This window comes from Suricata suricatta, chromosome 4 (assembly GCF_006229205.1).
Source record: "Suricata suricatta isolate VVHF042 chromosome 4, meerkat_22Aug2017_6uvM2_HiC, whole genome shotgun sequence".
NCBI lineage: Eukaryota > Metazoa > Chordata > Mammalia > Carnivora > Herpestidae > Suricata > Suricata suricatta.
This window is the reverse complement of record NC_043703.1, coordinates 156117901-156132178: the sequence shown is the minus strand read 5'-3', so window position 1 is coordinate 156132178 and position 14278 is coordinate 156117901. Positions and strand designations below refer to the sequence as shown.

Here is a 14278-nt window from a genome sequence, read left to right as displayed (position 1 = left end):
ACACACACGTTCCCAGTCCATCTCCCAGGTAAGCCTATGTCCTCTGCTTTCCTCTTTCCTCTGGGAGAGCTCTCATGCAGCTGTGTCTGTACACACACACACACACACACACACACACACACACACTATATATAAATTATACTAACGTAAGGTTTAAAAGATTTGAGTGTATCCTCCAGGATTTGTCTCAAAATACCTGTGTGATCTCGGCGAATCTTATTTGTGTTTCCTATCTGTAGGTCTCCAGTTGGCCCACTGAGAAACTGAAGCAAACCTGGGGCTCCTGGGTGGCTCAGTCTGTCAAGCATCTGAATCTTAATGTTGGCTCAGGTCATGACCCCGGGGTGGTGGGATTGAGCCCTGAGTCGTGCTCCATGATGAGCATGGAGCCTGCTTGGGTCTCTCTCTCTCTCTCTCTCTCTCTCTCTCTCTGTCCCTTCCCCACTTGTGCATGCTCTCTCTGTCTCTCTCAAATAAAAAACTCGAAAACAAACAAACAAACAAAAAGACCAGCTAACTTCTAGGATCTTTTCTGATCTCATTACTCGATTCTAGCTTTTGACACCTTCTAGTCTGCCCAAGAGCTCCACCCAAGGACAAAGAACAAGGCAAACCTCAAGTTTATGGAAAAGGAAGAGGTGAGAGAACACTAAGGGAAAGAAAGAGCAGAGACCCTTTCTTCACCACCGCCAAGCCTTGTCTGCAGCATGTGCATTTTTAATAGCTCTCTTTTGTATGATAAGAAAGGGTGAATATTGGCTACAAGAAGCCCCAGGGATTTCTCATTCATCACTTTGGGCTTTTATAAGAATGGAATGAAATAATTCAAGCATGTCCATCAGTAACAAACAGTTGAATGCTGTTTGGTGTACTCACCCTTTAGAATACTATACTATCCTCTCAAAGGAATGCATCAAAGCTAACAGGATTGGCTTGGGAAGGGTTTCTACAAGACATTACTGATTGGAAAAAATAACACAGTAGAACACAAATCTACAGTATTATCCCATTTTTTTGCAGAAACGATGCCAGAAGTCTGATGTCTGTGAGGCTGCATCTGTTCACAGATCATCCTACTGTACTCCGCGCATCTCCACTCTCAGCCACCCCCACTCAACAGTTTATACCGCCCTGTCTTGCTTTCCTTTTCCCCACAACACTGTTGGGTTGACTCTTTACCCTCTATTGATGGTCCACCCACTTCCACGCTTCATGTCGATCTCCTCTCATTAGAACATATAAGTTGTATGAGATGAGGAATCTATGTGTTTGATTATTTGTTTGTTCGTTGTTACCACTTCATCCTCAGCAACTGGTATAATCCTTGGCACTTAATTGGTGCCTAGTAAATAGATATAAAGCCAGTGAATGAACGGATTGAGTGAATGAGCGCATATGTAATGGAAGGAAAATATGGAGAGATAAGGTGAGGCAGAAGGTATGAAGGGGGAAAGCTACAGAAAAAGGAAGGAAACACTAGGTTGCCTTAACAATAGCATAATGGGATTATATTTATGCATTTATTAATGTTCCTGTGGGTGTGGCTGTGCTATTCCAAATATGCAGGATGAATGGACCCCCTCAGATCTCTGATAGGTTCTATAACGTCTCTTCTTTCACTCTGTTTCCATATGATCTGGGGATTTGCAAAAGAGGGACTTCAAGGTGATGCTGGCACTGGCATCCCAGCATCTGCATTGTCTTACTGGACGCTCCTGCCTGGCTGTGGGACGTGTCGTGTGGGCCCTATATTGCTACCATGCAGGTGTGGCCTTGGCCAAGTCAATTCCACGTGCTGGGTTTTTGTTTGTTCATATTTATCACAGACCAAAGGACACTGATCTCAGTACACATTCAGGATTTTCGTGTAGGCAGTGAAGACAGTGTCGTCCTTCTCTGTGTTCTCCATCTCTGATCCACCTTCCGTCCCAGGCTGTGCTTCCAATTGCAAATGGCTCTTTCTCTTTCAGACAAACATGAATCTCTAGGCAGGAATACCATCTGCCTGATCTGTGCCGTGTCTCCACAGTCCTGGTGGGGATTGTGTCTTATCTCGGAATTATCAGCTCTCAGCCAAGGGCCTTGTTCAGAGCAGGGGCCCAGAACGCTTCACTAAGCTCTGTGAATGTGCACAGATGCCATTTGGAGGTTCAGGTAAACTTGGCTCAAACACCCAGTTTCATGGCTTGAACGAGTACAGACACCTGCAGATAATTCTGAGCTTTTCTTTCTACTGCATACTTCTGTTTCTTGTCTGGTATTGCAGAGACTCCCTTGGTTTGGAATGCCCCAAACTGAGTCCAACATTCTACCCCTTAATTTATTCTCATTAAAAAAAAAATCACTTGAGCTAAAGATTCACTATTATGGATCTAGTAGATGTTTCTGAAAATTTGAAAAGTCATCACTCCTGTATGGCTTTTGACCATCTCCTATTGGAACCAACTTCCCGTCAGACAGCCTTCCAATGTCAGTGTTCTTAGCACTTTCTGGCTCCGTCTAGCTCCCCAGGAAGTATCTGCTTCTTTGCCAGGTCCTTGTGTCTCTCCTACCAACCTAGGAATTCCAGCAAATAAAATGTCCCCAAGCTCTAGGCAAGTAAGTCAAATTATTATGATGTTCTTTCCACAGTCATATATTAACCTAAACAGAGTCCCAGATGCTTCTCAGTGTACAACAGATAGATTACTACACTGACCGCCTGTGGATGGATGGAGATAGACATTTGCATAAATAATACAGACCTGACATGCTCCATTAAGTACAATTACAGAGGACAGCACAAATAAAGTCTAGTGATCTAAAGTACATATGAGCTGTTGGTAAAAGGCGAAAGATTTATACGATCTGAAGAGAAACCAGAGTATCATATGAGCTGTTGGAAGCAACATATATATCAGTGAACACACTGATGTATTTAGTAGTCACTAAGCATCTGCTAGGAATGTCCATTTCTGTGCCTCAGGCTGGCCATCCTGAGGTGAGTTCACCTTCTGTTAGGAGAGACGACGTGCTTTCAAATGCCTGTGATGTAGGTTAGAAACTGTTGCCATCGCAGAAGAACAGCAGAGCGTGCTGAGGAGTTCCATGTTCCATGGACACATCTCTTCTGAGGCCGTCAGAGACGCTGTATCAGTCAGCTGGGGCTCCCATCACACGCCACCACAGGCCAGGGGATTTAAACAACAGGAATTCATTTCTCACAGTTCTAGAGTCTGGAAGTCCAAGATCAAGATGCTAAGCAATTTGGTTCCTGGTGAGCAGCCTCGCCCTGGCTGTGGGACAGCTGCTTTCTAGCTGTGTCTTCAGATGGTCGGAAACTCGCGAGCCAGCTCTCTGGTTCTCTTCCCATAAGGACATGAATCTTATTGGATCAGAGGCCCACCCTTCTCACCTCCCATAACCTTAATTACCCACAGGAAGGTGCTCTCTCCAAATGCAGTCACCTTGGGGTTGGGGCTTCGATATATGAATTTGGCGAGGTGTGGGCATTCAGTCCCTCACAGATGCTATTTTGGAAAGCTTCCTAAAAAGTTATCTAGTGGTAAAGTTATTCCAGGCAAAAGATTTACCAAAACAGAAAATGATGGAGATGATGATGACAGTAATAATAATAATAATAGTAAGAAATAATATCATAACTGGGTACTGTTCCCATGAGGAGCCCTGAGATACCACTTTCCAGTTCTAGAAGCAATATCTCCAGGCAAACCGTGCAGCATTGCTTTGCTAAGGCTTTGAGACGTGGTTTTTGTACAGGATCTTTCTCCGGTTAATTGGTGGAGAGAAGGTTGAATGCAGGTCTGGTTACTATAACCTAGCACTGCCATGCTGGGGACAGAATGTTCTTGGTGCAGGTGCTGGGTGACTTTCCCCGGAGCTCTGGAGCCTTACCTTGCAGGAGCAGGGAACCAAGTTTTTCAGCTGCCTCATACTTGGAATTGTGGAAGAGTCCGTGGATATAAATCCCAAGTATCTCCTCCTAATTTTACATTCACACCAACACAATAGGCAACAAAGCTTTCTAGTGGAGTCTAAATAGCTTTTTTTGTCAGCCCACAGGCTTTTAAGCCAAATTTGCACTTCTAGAAGCAATTTCCTCAGACCCGGCTGGGGTGCAGGCAGACAGCTAAATGCTTCTCTCCCTTTTCGTGTCTGACAAATTGAGTTGCCTGTAACAAAAAAGGGGGTGGGGGGAATCCTAATAGTGATTCATCTGTAGTTTCTACTCTCTCTTGGACTTTCTGAGGAATTGTTGGTTTCTTTTTCTCCCAGCCTCTGTATCTCACTATGGATTAAAATTCCACTTGAAATTATTAAGTTTGAGGCACTCTCTGAGTGTGCAAGGGATGAAGCCATCTGAATCAGTGTGAGTGGGTTCATAACTGGAACAGATAAAATTGTGTGTCCTTGAACCTTTTACTTAATCTCTTGATGCTCAATTTCCCTTTCTACAGACAAGAGGTAAACATACTTCCCTCACAGGCTTGTTATGTGGGAAGAAATAATGTGTGCAATAGATACTGGGTAGATACTTAAAAACTAGCAGTATTTTAATTTCTATCAGTGCCATTTAAAAATATTAGAAGCACTAGTAATGTATTCCATGGTTTAATTCCAATTCTCGAAAGGAGATATGTAAAGATGTTTTCTGACCTGAGATCGGCATACTGTACTTAGATTGGTCTGCACCTGGCCAGCTCTGAGGTCCACAGCCTGTTAGCAATAACAGTAGAGGGATGGGTTGGGCTGTTATTTACTGAGCACCACTGTATACTATGTTGTCTTGCTCTGTCTTCATGTTAACTTCATGAAGTGTGTATTGAATCTTTTCCATTCTACTGATAACTTTCAGCTCCCTGATTTCAAGGGCTGTGTTTATCATGTTCCCCATGGAGGATTCAGGGCCTAGGACAGTGCCTGGTGTACATCAGACATTCAGTAAGTATATTCTGGGTAAATGTTTACGTCCATTTTCTCCGGTAGCTCCAGAGTGGGTCATGGGTCCCGTCTCCTCTGTTCCCTTGTTCCTGAGCACAGAGCCTGGTATGTGTTAGATGCACAGTTTCAACACTGGATCTTAAGGCAAAGACCGTGAGAAAGGGACAGAAACATGGGTCTGGAGAAGGTAGGAGGTCACTGAGCATTTTGCAATAAGAAGGGATGCTTCCTCCGCTCAGAGAAAGTGGGGCAGAAGAGAGTCAACAAGAAGGTGGAGAGGAAGGAGGAGAAGGGTTCCTTTGGAAGGTGGAACTGCACAGTCGGTGAGAATTCTGTTTGGGTCAAACAAAGCTTGCCTGGCAAAAACAAAGTTATCTAAAACTTCTGGGCCCTGTTTTTCTCATCTGTAAACTTTGTGCAGTGGAACTTACATTTCATGGTGTTTTGTGGTGAACATACGTGTGGAAATGCTTTATGAATTATAAAGGGCTCTGCACAATGGTTCTCAGTACACCTACAGCAGCAAGATCTGCCACTTCTTTTTTGTTTGTTTGTTTGTTTTTAGAGAGAAAGAGAGACAGGGAAAAGAGGAGGGGAGAGAGAGGATCCCAAGCAGGGTCTGTGCAGTCAGTGAGGAACTGATGTGGGCCCCAAACTCATGAACCATGAGATCGTGACCTGAGCCAAAATCAAGAGTGGAACCCTCAACCTTCAGCCATCCAGGCGCCCCAAGATCTGGCCCTTCTTACAAATGTTACAGAAAGAATCACTCAATTAGTATTGATATGCAAACAGAAATCCTGTATAGGTTGTAAACTCTTGTAATGAATCACTATCTCCCACAGCTTAGAATTAAATATATAGCTCAAGAAAGGGGTTGAATCCATCCTTCCAACCCAACCTTTCAAAGTCCCACCAAGGATCACCTATCAAAGAATTGATGTAAAAAATTCAGAGTGAATTGAAGAAAACCGAATAGCCAACTGACTTGTCTGACTCTATTGTTCAGACCAGTGATAAAGAAGAAATGAAAACAATTTGTTTGTATGAATGGAGAGGGCTTGCCCTTCATGCAGCGTGATTCACCGAGTTTCTGAGCCCGTCCAATTGGGAGACCAGAAGTGTGAGCTTAGCGTTGATCACTTGTGTTGTTTTGGTAAAACATGGCAAATTTGCAGATATATAATTTTTTATTCTATTTCTGAACAATGGGTGGGGGGGGAAGCCTTCCATTTTTTTTCCATTTATTTTAAATAAGGGCCCCTGAAACAGGTTTTTGGTTTCGTATATAAAAGAAGAGAAGGGAATGACCCACTTTCCTCCGTGCTTCCTCCCACCCAGCCTTGAAATAAGTGTGAGCGAGTCACTACCATCCCTGTGGGTGGCAACTCTGTTCTTGGTTCAGGGAAAGAAAGACGCTCAGGCAAATAGAGAGGCTTTTTAGCAAGTTGTGGGACTTGAAATCTTGCATTTGTAATCATCCAAAGAAAATGTAACACAGTCAATTATTGTTAAGAGATCATAAAGCCAGTCACATTTGGTTATTGTTATATGGTGCCGGGCACAAAGAAGTCACCCATGGCCAACTTTGTAGTCATTTTTTTTAAGTTTTATTTTATTTATTTGAGAGAGACAGAGATAGTGCAAGAGGGGGAAGGCAGAGAGAGAAGGAGAGAGAGAATCCCATGCAGACTCTGCTCTGCCAGCCCAAAGCCTGACCAGGGGCTCGAACTCACAAAACGGTGAGATTGTGACTTGAGCTGAAACCAAGAGTCAGACACTTCACCGATTGAGACACCTGGGTGTCCCTTTAGTCAATTTTGTGAAAAGCTTAATTTCTAACCATGAATTCCAATGATCAATGATAATGTTTCATCACATTGTTTTTTACATACTAGATAGTGTTTGCTCACTAGGATCCCTGTTATTAATTTAGTAATCAGAGTGCTTAAAAGCACATGTCACTGAGGGTAAAAAAAAAATCACCCGATAATAAATATTTGCAAAATATATTAAAAACTATTTTTTTTTCTCAAAATTGCTGACAATCTTCAAGATTAGATAGTTTCATAGGAAGTAAACTGGAGAAAAAGAAGACCTCTATCTGAGTTTGGGTGTTTGATACATTCTCCTTGAACTTCAGTTACTCAGCTTTCATTTTATTATGTACCAGCTTTGGTCCTATAAGGTCCTCTTTGCCACCCACTATTAAACTGATTCTGGAATTATATTCTTTACTTTGCAAGCACTTGGTTTCAATGGAGACCATTTGTGGCCATCACAGAAAGATGAGGTGAAAACCAATGGGCTATAGTGTTCCCACACATGATCTATATTTAAAGATATTAGAAGTGGACTGAGTTATCCAGAGATGAAGGAAGTGTTGAGAATCCAGGACTCAGAGACAATAATCTCCCTGCTTCATGGTATGGCTTTTGTTGCCCTCTGTCTTAGCTTGAGAAACTAGAAATTTCATCCTTTGACCTGGAATCGTTATGACAACATTCCTTGAGGAGCACCACAGATAGTGAGCACAGAGACGTCATTAGGTCTCTTCTGGTGTCTGCACAAGGGTTCAACTAGCATTTCTGGCAAGCTATGGAGTTAAGTGAACAAACACTTCAGTATCTTTGAGAATTGCATTTATTGAACATCTGTTATGTGCCCCAAATCTACTACATTCATAAGCCTGTGTCAAAAGAAAATTCAGAGAGCCTCACTTACTATGAACAATGTGTCATGTGAAAAACAAAGTGTCTGCAAACAGGGAGATCTCAAGCCCCAAGGTGGCATGAGGCTTATAGGCACATCGTTACAGGATGGATGATAAAGTAAGAATGAGAGAGTTGTTTAAACTTTACATCATTGGTTATAAAAATGGGTGTTTCCAGAAAGCAGGGGAGTGGCTAAAAGGGATGGTCTTATACCATTTTAAGAAGACAACTTATGTTTTATTTGTAATTATCAGTAGCATTCATAAGACATAACCCATTAAATTCTAAATTTTGTTTGTGTTGATGAAATAAGCTGGATTCAGCTTCTATTACATAGCAGACAACCAGAAAGCCATCCTGGGTGTTCTGACCTACAGGACTGTGAGTGGAGAGGTGGTTGTTTCAACCTACTAAATGTTGTAGTGATTTGTTACGGCAGCAATAGAAACCTAATGCTTCCAGTTTGAGATTTGAGTTGAGTAGGAGATATATATTCCTCCACTACCTTTTTACACTTAAAGGCAGCCAGTGAAAGATTCATGCAGTCTTTTCTAATTTCCTCCTAGTAATACAATTCTAAGATTCCATTTTACCTTTATGTAATTTTAGCTCCAAAAAGCCCAAAGGCTGCAATTACTGAGGAGGGATAATAAGATACCTAATGCATGCTACCTGAAGAAAATTGGACATGTTAATTTTCATGGAGAATCTCCGGTGAATTTCCTAAGAAATTTCAGTTTCTAGCACCTTTCAGCCCAGAGCAATTTGCAGTTTGGGAATCGGCAGCTAATACAATCAATTATGCGATGGCTGTATCATCATTTTTCAATGAGAAGTTCGGCACTGCCCACCTGCAGTGGGAGGCGAGGAACTCAGGACTTGTCTTTCTGGAAAAATTACTACCCATTGCTGGATCGAAGGATGTCCTTGGCTTCACTGGCTAGTAAGCCACTTCAGAGTCGCTTCCTCTCTTCTCCGTCTCCTTCTGCCATGCAGTTTCCTAATGAAGGGATTTGTGCACTTAGCTTTTCCCCTCCTCTACATTCCATGTTGCCTGGGAGCAGAGAATGTATCTCCCACATATGTATATTCTTGCAAGAGCCTGGAATCTGGTCCTTCAATAAATTCAAGACTATTTATATAAAAAAATGGAAGCCTTTGCAAACTCAGCCATCCAGTTCTACACTATGCCTGAAGCTTAGTCAGTCTCTAGGAATGCATTAGTGAATCAGACATGTCTTCTCTGCTCTGAAAGTGCTCACAAGTCAATAGGGGCAAAGATAACCAAATGAAGTCTATGACACAACACGCCAAGTATTACAATATGCAGAGTGTTAGAGAAAAACCTGGAACTTTTTATTGGGGGTGGGGCAGAACTGTCATCTAAGGGTTTATGGCAGAAACAAAGTGGAGGCAGTCTTAAAGGACGGAGAGGTGGTAGTCAGGGAGGAGAAATAAACATACTCTCCAAGTAGTGTGCATAGACATGGGGAAGTGGTAGAAGACAGGGCTGAAGAACCAGAAAGACCACACCAACAGCAACGAGTGAGGAATGGCCTGTGTGCCTCAAGACTCTGTGTTCAGGACAATGGCATGGGAGTGACCGAGTTGTATCCATCAGTCGGTATTCCAATGGCCAGAGCTGGCTGGCCACGCCACATGGATCTCAGGGAAGCCAGAGTGGGGGCACGAGAGACCTCAGGTGCCTTCTGCCATGTTCCATGGACAGAATAGGAGCTGGATATAGAATGGCAGCTAAAAGGCTGCAAAGAAGTTGTTGCCTTTCAGAGAGATGCGGTATCACAAAACCTCACCATATAGGTTGGAATCCCCAGCAAACGATGACGTTTTCAATGGGATGGCATACTTAAGCACGTTGCTTGGTGACACAACATGGAGATGCCAGGTGGAGCAAGCTTTGCTGAACTCAGCTCTGCTTCATTGAAAATGCTTGGTGAGGGATGTCTGGGTGGCTCAGTCTGTTAAGCGTCTTCATGATCTCACGGTTCATAGGTTCAAGCCCTGCGTGGGCCTCTGTGCTATCAGCTAGGTCAGAGCCTGGAGCCTGCTTCTGATTCTGTGTCTCACTCTCTCTCTGACCCTCCCCTGCTCATGCTCTCTCTCTCTGTCTCTCAAAAATAAATTAAAAAAATAACAAAATTAAAAAAAAAAAGAAAATGCTCAGTGATTGAAAGAAGCGAACAGAGAAAAGGCACTCCATTCTCTCTGAGCCTCTCGGCACCAACAGGAGCAAATGCATTAACTGGAAGTAGTCAGGGACAGAGGACATGGGTGCAGATTGGAAATCAACAAAGAGCTCCAATGTTAGTTGCTGTTATGGACAAAGAGGACTTCGTTTGGAGAGAAACTCATTGTGTGTGAATATGATCCCTTCACCATGGGTTTTTCTGCAGCCAAGGTAAGAACATCGCTGTGTGAAAACAGCAAATGAGAGGAGCAATAAGAGCAGGAAAAGTGAAGGAACAGTGGTTGGGTCAGGTCGCACCTCTGGGGTGGGGGGAGTAACTTTGCAGCCTTCCATGGAGGAGGGCAGGACACCCAGCTTTCTGGGACTCTACCACTCCATTAACAAATGACACATACTAGCACATATGACACCGCCTCAGGAACTGTGGCCTACTTACCCAGAAAATTCTATTTGGCTCCTGCATTTCATAATGTACTGCTTTGATCTCTAAAGAACTCTAGAACAAGAAAAAAAAAATATTTCTGTAAATAAAACTATCACTCCCACCTGGGGAGGAAGGAAACAATTTCAATTCCATTTCAAATGGATAAACGAATGAGTGAGCAAATGAGGGAATTCCAAAGTACTAGTGATCCTGGAAACTTAATTACTCAGGAAGATCATGCACTTCCCCCCACAAAAGTACTAAAAGTAGAGTGGTAGTTACCAGGGGCTCCCAGACTTGGCACTGGTCGGGGGTGGGGGGGATTGGAGAGATGTAGGCCAAAGGGTACAAATGTCCAAGTATAAGATAAGTCACCTCTGAGGATCTAAACAGCATGGTGATTATAGTTAATGATCTTGTATTATGTACTTGAAAATTGCTAGGAGAATTGATCTTAAATGTTGTCACCATAAAAAATACATGGTACTGACGAGACAAATGGAGGTATGAGCTAACACGATGGTACTAATTATTTTGCAACATAGAAGTGTAGCAAATCAACATGCGATAAATCTGAAACTTGCACAATGTCATACGTCAATTATATTTTAATAAAGTGGGAAAATTAAAAAGAAAAACTAGACAAAACCAAAAAATTGGTGAAAGATGTGAACAGATACCTCACCAAGAGAGATATGCCAATGGCAAAGAAATTCATGAAAAGATGCTCGAGATCATATGTCACCAGGGAGATGCAAATTAAAACAGCAATGAGTTACCAGTACACAGCTGTGAGAATGGCCAAACTCTAGAACCCTGACATGGTTGAAACCTGACAGGATGTGAAGAAACAGGGACTTTCCCTCATTGCTGGGAACATGAAATGGCACAGCCACTTTGGAAGACACTTTGGCACTTTCTCGAAAAACGAAACCTACTTTCATCTTAAGATCCAGCAGTCTCCCTGCTTGGTATTTACTCAAAGGAGTTGGAAGCTTATGTCCACACTGAAACCTGCACAAGGATGTTTCTAGCAGGTTATTTCGACAATTGCTGGGACTTAGACACAATAAAGATGTCCTCCAGTAGGTGACTGGGTAAGTAAGCTGTGCTACATGCAGACAATGGAATTTTAGTCAATGCTAAACAGAAACGAGCCATCCAACCATGAGAACACAGAGGAACCTTACATGCATGTTACTGAGTGAAAGAGGCCAAGATGAGAAAAGGCCGTGTCCTCTATGATTGTAACTACAGATGCTGTGCAGAAGGAGATACCACGGAGGCTCAGAAGGTCAGGGGTTGGGGGTGGGACGAACGTGGAGGCAGAGCACAGAGAAGTTTCAGGACAGTGGAACTATTCTGCGTGGCCTTGTCTGCAACAGCAGATGCACGTCATTATACATGTGTGAAACTCCCGGAATGTACATCGCCAGAAGCGAACCCTGATGGGAACTACTTTCGGTGACAATGGTGTGTCAGTGTCTTCTATCGATTGTAACAAACGTACCTTCTGGTGACGGATGGTGATGATGGGACAGCCTGTGTGTGCGTGTGTGTGTGTGTGTGCGTGTGTGTGCGTGTGTGTGCGTGTGTGTGCGTGTGGGTGGGTGCGTGTGTGTGTGTGCATGTGTGCGCGCGTGAGATCAAAGGGCAGATGGGATATGTATGTGTTTCCTGCTCAACTTTGCTGTGAACCTAAAAGAGCTTTAAAAGAGTCTTTTTAATAAAAAGTTGGGGCAACTTACCCCAAATTAATAACCCTAGTTAGATGCTACCATCCCAGGGGCAGTGAGGATAAAGGGCATGTGTGTGTGTATAAAATAACATTACCCACAACCACAACCACTACCGCTGGGGCTGCTGCAGAGACCACCGTGGCCAGCGCCCTGTTCGGGAGCCGTGTGGCCAGCACAGCTGCCGGGACCACCTAACCCCCCAGCACCGAGTGTCTAGGCTGCTGAAGATTTCCTCCCTGCCCTCAGGATTCGATCTGGCTGCTCCAATGTCTGCCATTGATAAGGCTGCCACCACCAGAGGTACTGCTGGGAGCAGGAAGGGCACATTTAAAAATAGCCCTTCCGGGGCGCCTGGGGGGCTCAGTTGGTTAGGTGTCTGACTTCGGCTCAGGTCATGATCTCACGGTTCGTGGGTTCCAGCCCCGCATCGGGCTCTGTGCTGACAGCTAGCTCAAAGCCTGGAGCCTGCTTCGGAGTCTGTGTCTCCCTCTCTCTCTGACCCTCCCCTGTTCACACTATCTCTCTCTGTCTCAAAAATAAAGATTAAAGAAATATTTAAAAAAAAATAGCCCCTCCTTGGGGCACCTGGGTGGCTCAGTTGGTTAAGTCTAACACTCAGGTCATGATCTCGTGGTTCATGAGTTCGAGCCCCACATTGGGCTCTCTGTTCTCACCACTGAGCCTGTTTTGGATCCTCTGTCCTCCTTCCTCTTTGCCCCTTCCCCCTTGGTTCTCTCTCTCTCAAAATAAATATAAACTTAAAAGAAATTTTAAAAAATAGCACCTCTTTCCCCCTGGCTTCCAACCTGCTAGTGGCACCCCCCCCACTGGCAATAGCTGGCAGAAAGCCAGATGGAATGGGGGGTGGGGATGGTGGTCCACAGAGTTCTGTCCTCTGCAGGGCAGAAGGGGGCAGGGGAACCGCAGAGGATGGACCAGCAAGTCGTTGGCTTCAATTTAGGAAAAGATCACAAAGGTTCCTCCCTTGTGTGTCTGCTGGTTGGTCTTCTCTCTTTCAGATTCAGATCAAAAGAACATTGTGTTTTCTTTTTCTTTTGTTTGAGACATATTTTGACTTGCCGTTTGGTTTCATATTTGGCCCGTTGCTTGTGCTGGAGGGTGCTGTTTCATATTTACATATTACCTACTTAATATTTGCATCGCAGGCTTTCCACTTCATTTTATTGTGGACCTTTAGTTGTTGCACCGTTGTGGTGGGAAAATATATTTCATATGATTTCAGTCTGTAATCTCTGTTATGTCTCCTTCTATGTGATCTAACAAAGGGATTCTTCTGTGTGTACTTGGAGAAAATATGTATTTTATTTTTCTTGGATGGAATATTTTATATATATCTTTTAGCACCATGTATTCTGAAGTATGCTTCAAGTAAAAAATGTTCTTGTTGAAAAAAAAAGTGGAGCTGAGAGGAACTGGTTTATTTTTTATTATTTTTTTAATGTTTTATTTATTTTTGATATAGAGAGAGACAGAGCATGAGAGGGGGAGGGGCAGAGAGAGAGGAAGACACAGAACCGGAAGCAGGCTCCAGGCTCTGAGCTAGCTGTCAGCACAGAGCCTGATGCAGGGCTCGAACCTACAAACACCCACGAATGTGAGATCTGACCTGAGCCAAAGTTGGAGGTTTAACCGACTGAGCCACTCAGGCATCCCAAGGGGAACTGGTTTAAAACAGAGCATATTGGGGGCACTTGGGTGGCTCAGTTGGTTAAGCGTTAGGCTCTTGATTTCAGCTCAGGTCACAATCTCACGGTCTGTGGGATCAAGTTCCTTATCGGACTCTGTGCTGACAGTGCAGAGCTTGCTTGGGATTCGCTCTCTATTTCTCTCCCGCTCTCTCGCTCTCAAAATAAATAAACATTTTTTTAAAAATAAGAAAGCATGTCAGAGGGGAGGTAGGTGGAGAGATGGGTAAAGTAGGTGAAGGGGTTGAAAAGTACACTTATCATGATGAGCACTGAGTAATGATGTACAGAACTGTTGAATCGCTGCATTATACCCCTGAAATTAATATAACGCTGTATTTTAACTATTCTGGCTTTGAAGTAAAAAAAATTTTTTAAGGTAATCAATTTTAAAAAGATTGGACCCACCACCACTACCCAAGGACCTATGCCAAGTGCCCTGACAACTATTTTGTTCTCATTATCTCAAATCCTTAGAACAACCCAGCAATGTAGAATTTATATATACATATATATATATGTGTACATATATATATGTATATATA

The 14278-nt window shown here is 43.4% G+C and overlaps 1 long non-coding RNA gene across 1 annotated transcript in view; it reads left to right on the top strand.

Moving 5' to 3' along the window:
• The first annotated feature begins 4882 nt into the window (after positions 1-4882).
• Positions 4883-14278, top strand: part of LOC115289194 — a 41674-nt gene continuing 32278 nt past the window's right edge. The window contains exon 1 of the long non-coding RNA XR_003907456.1: positions 4883-4941. This is a non-coding gene — a long non-coding RNA (uncharacterized LOC115289194). The remainder of the gene's footprint in view (positions 4942-14278) is intronic.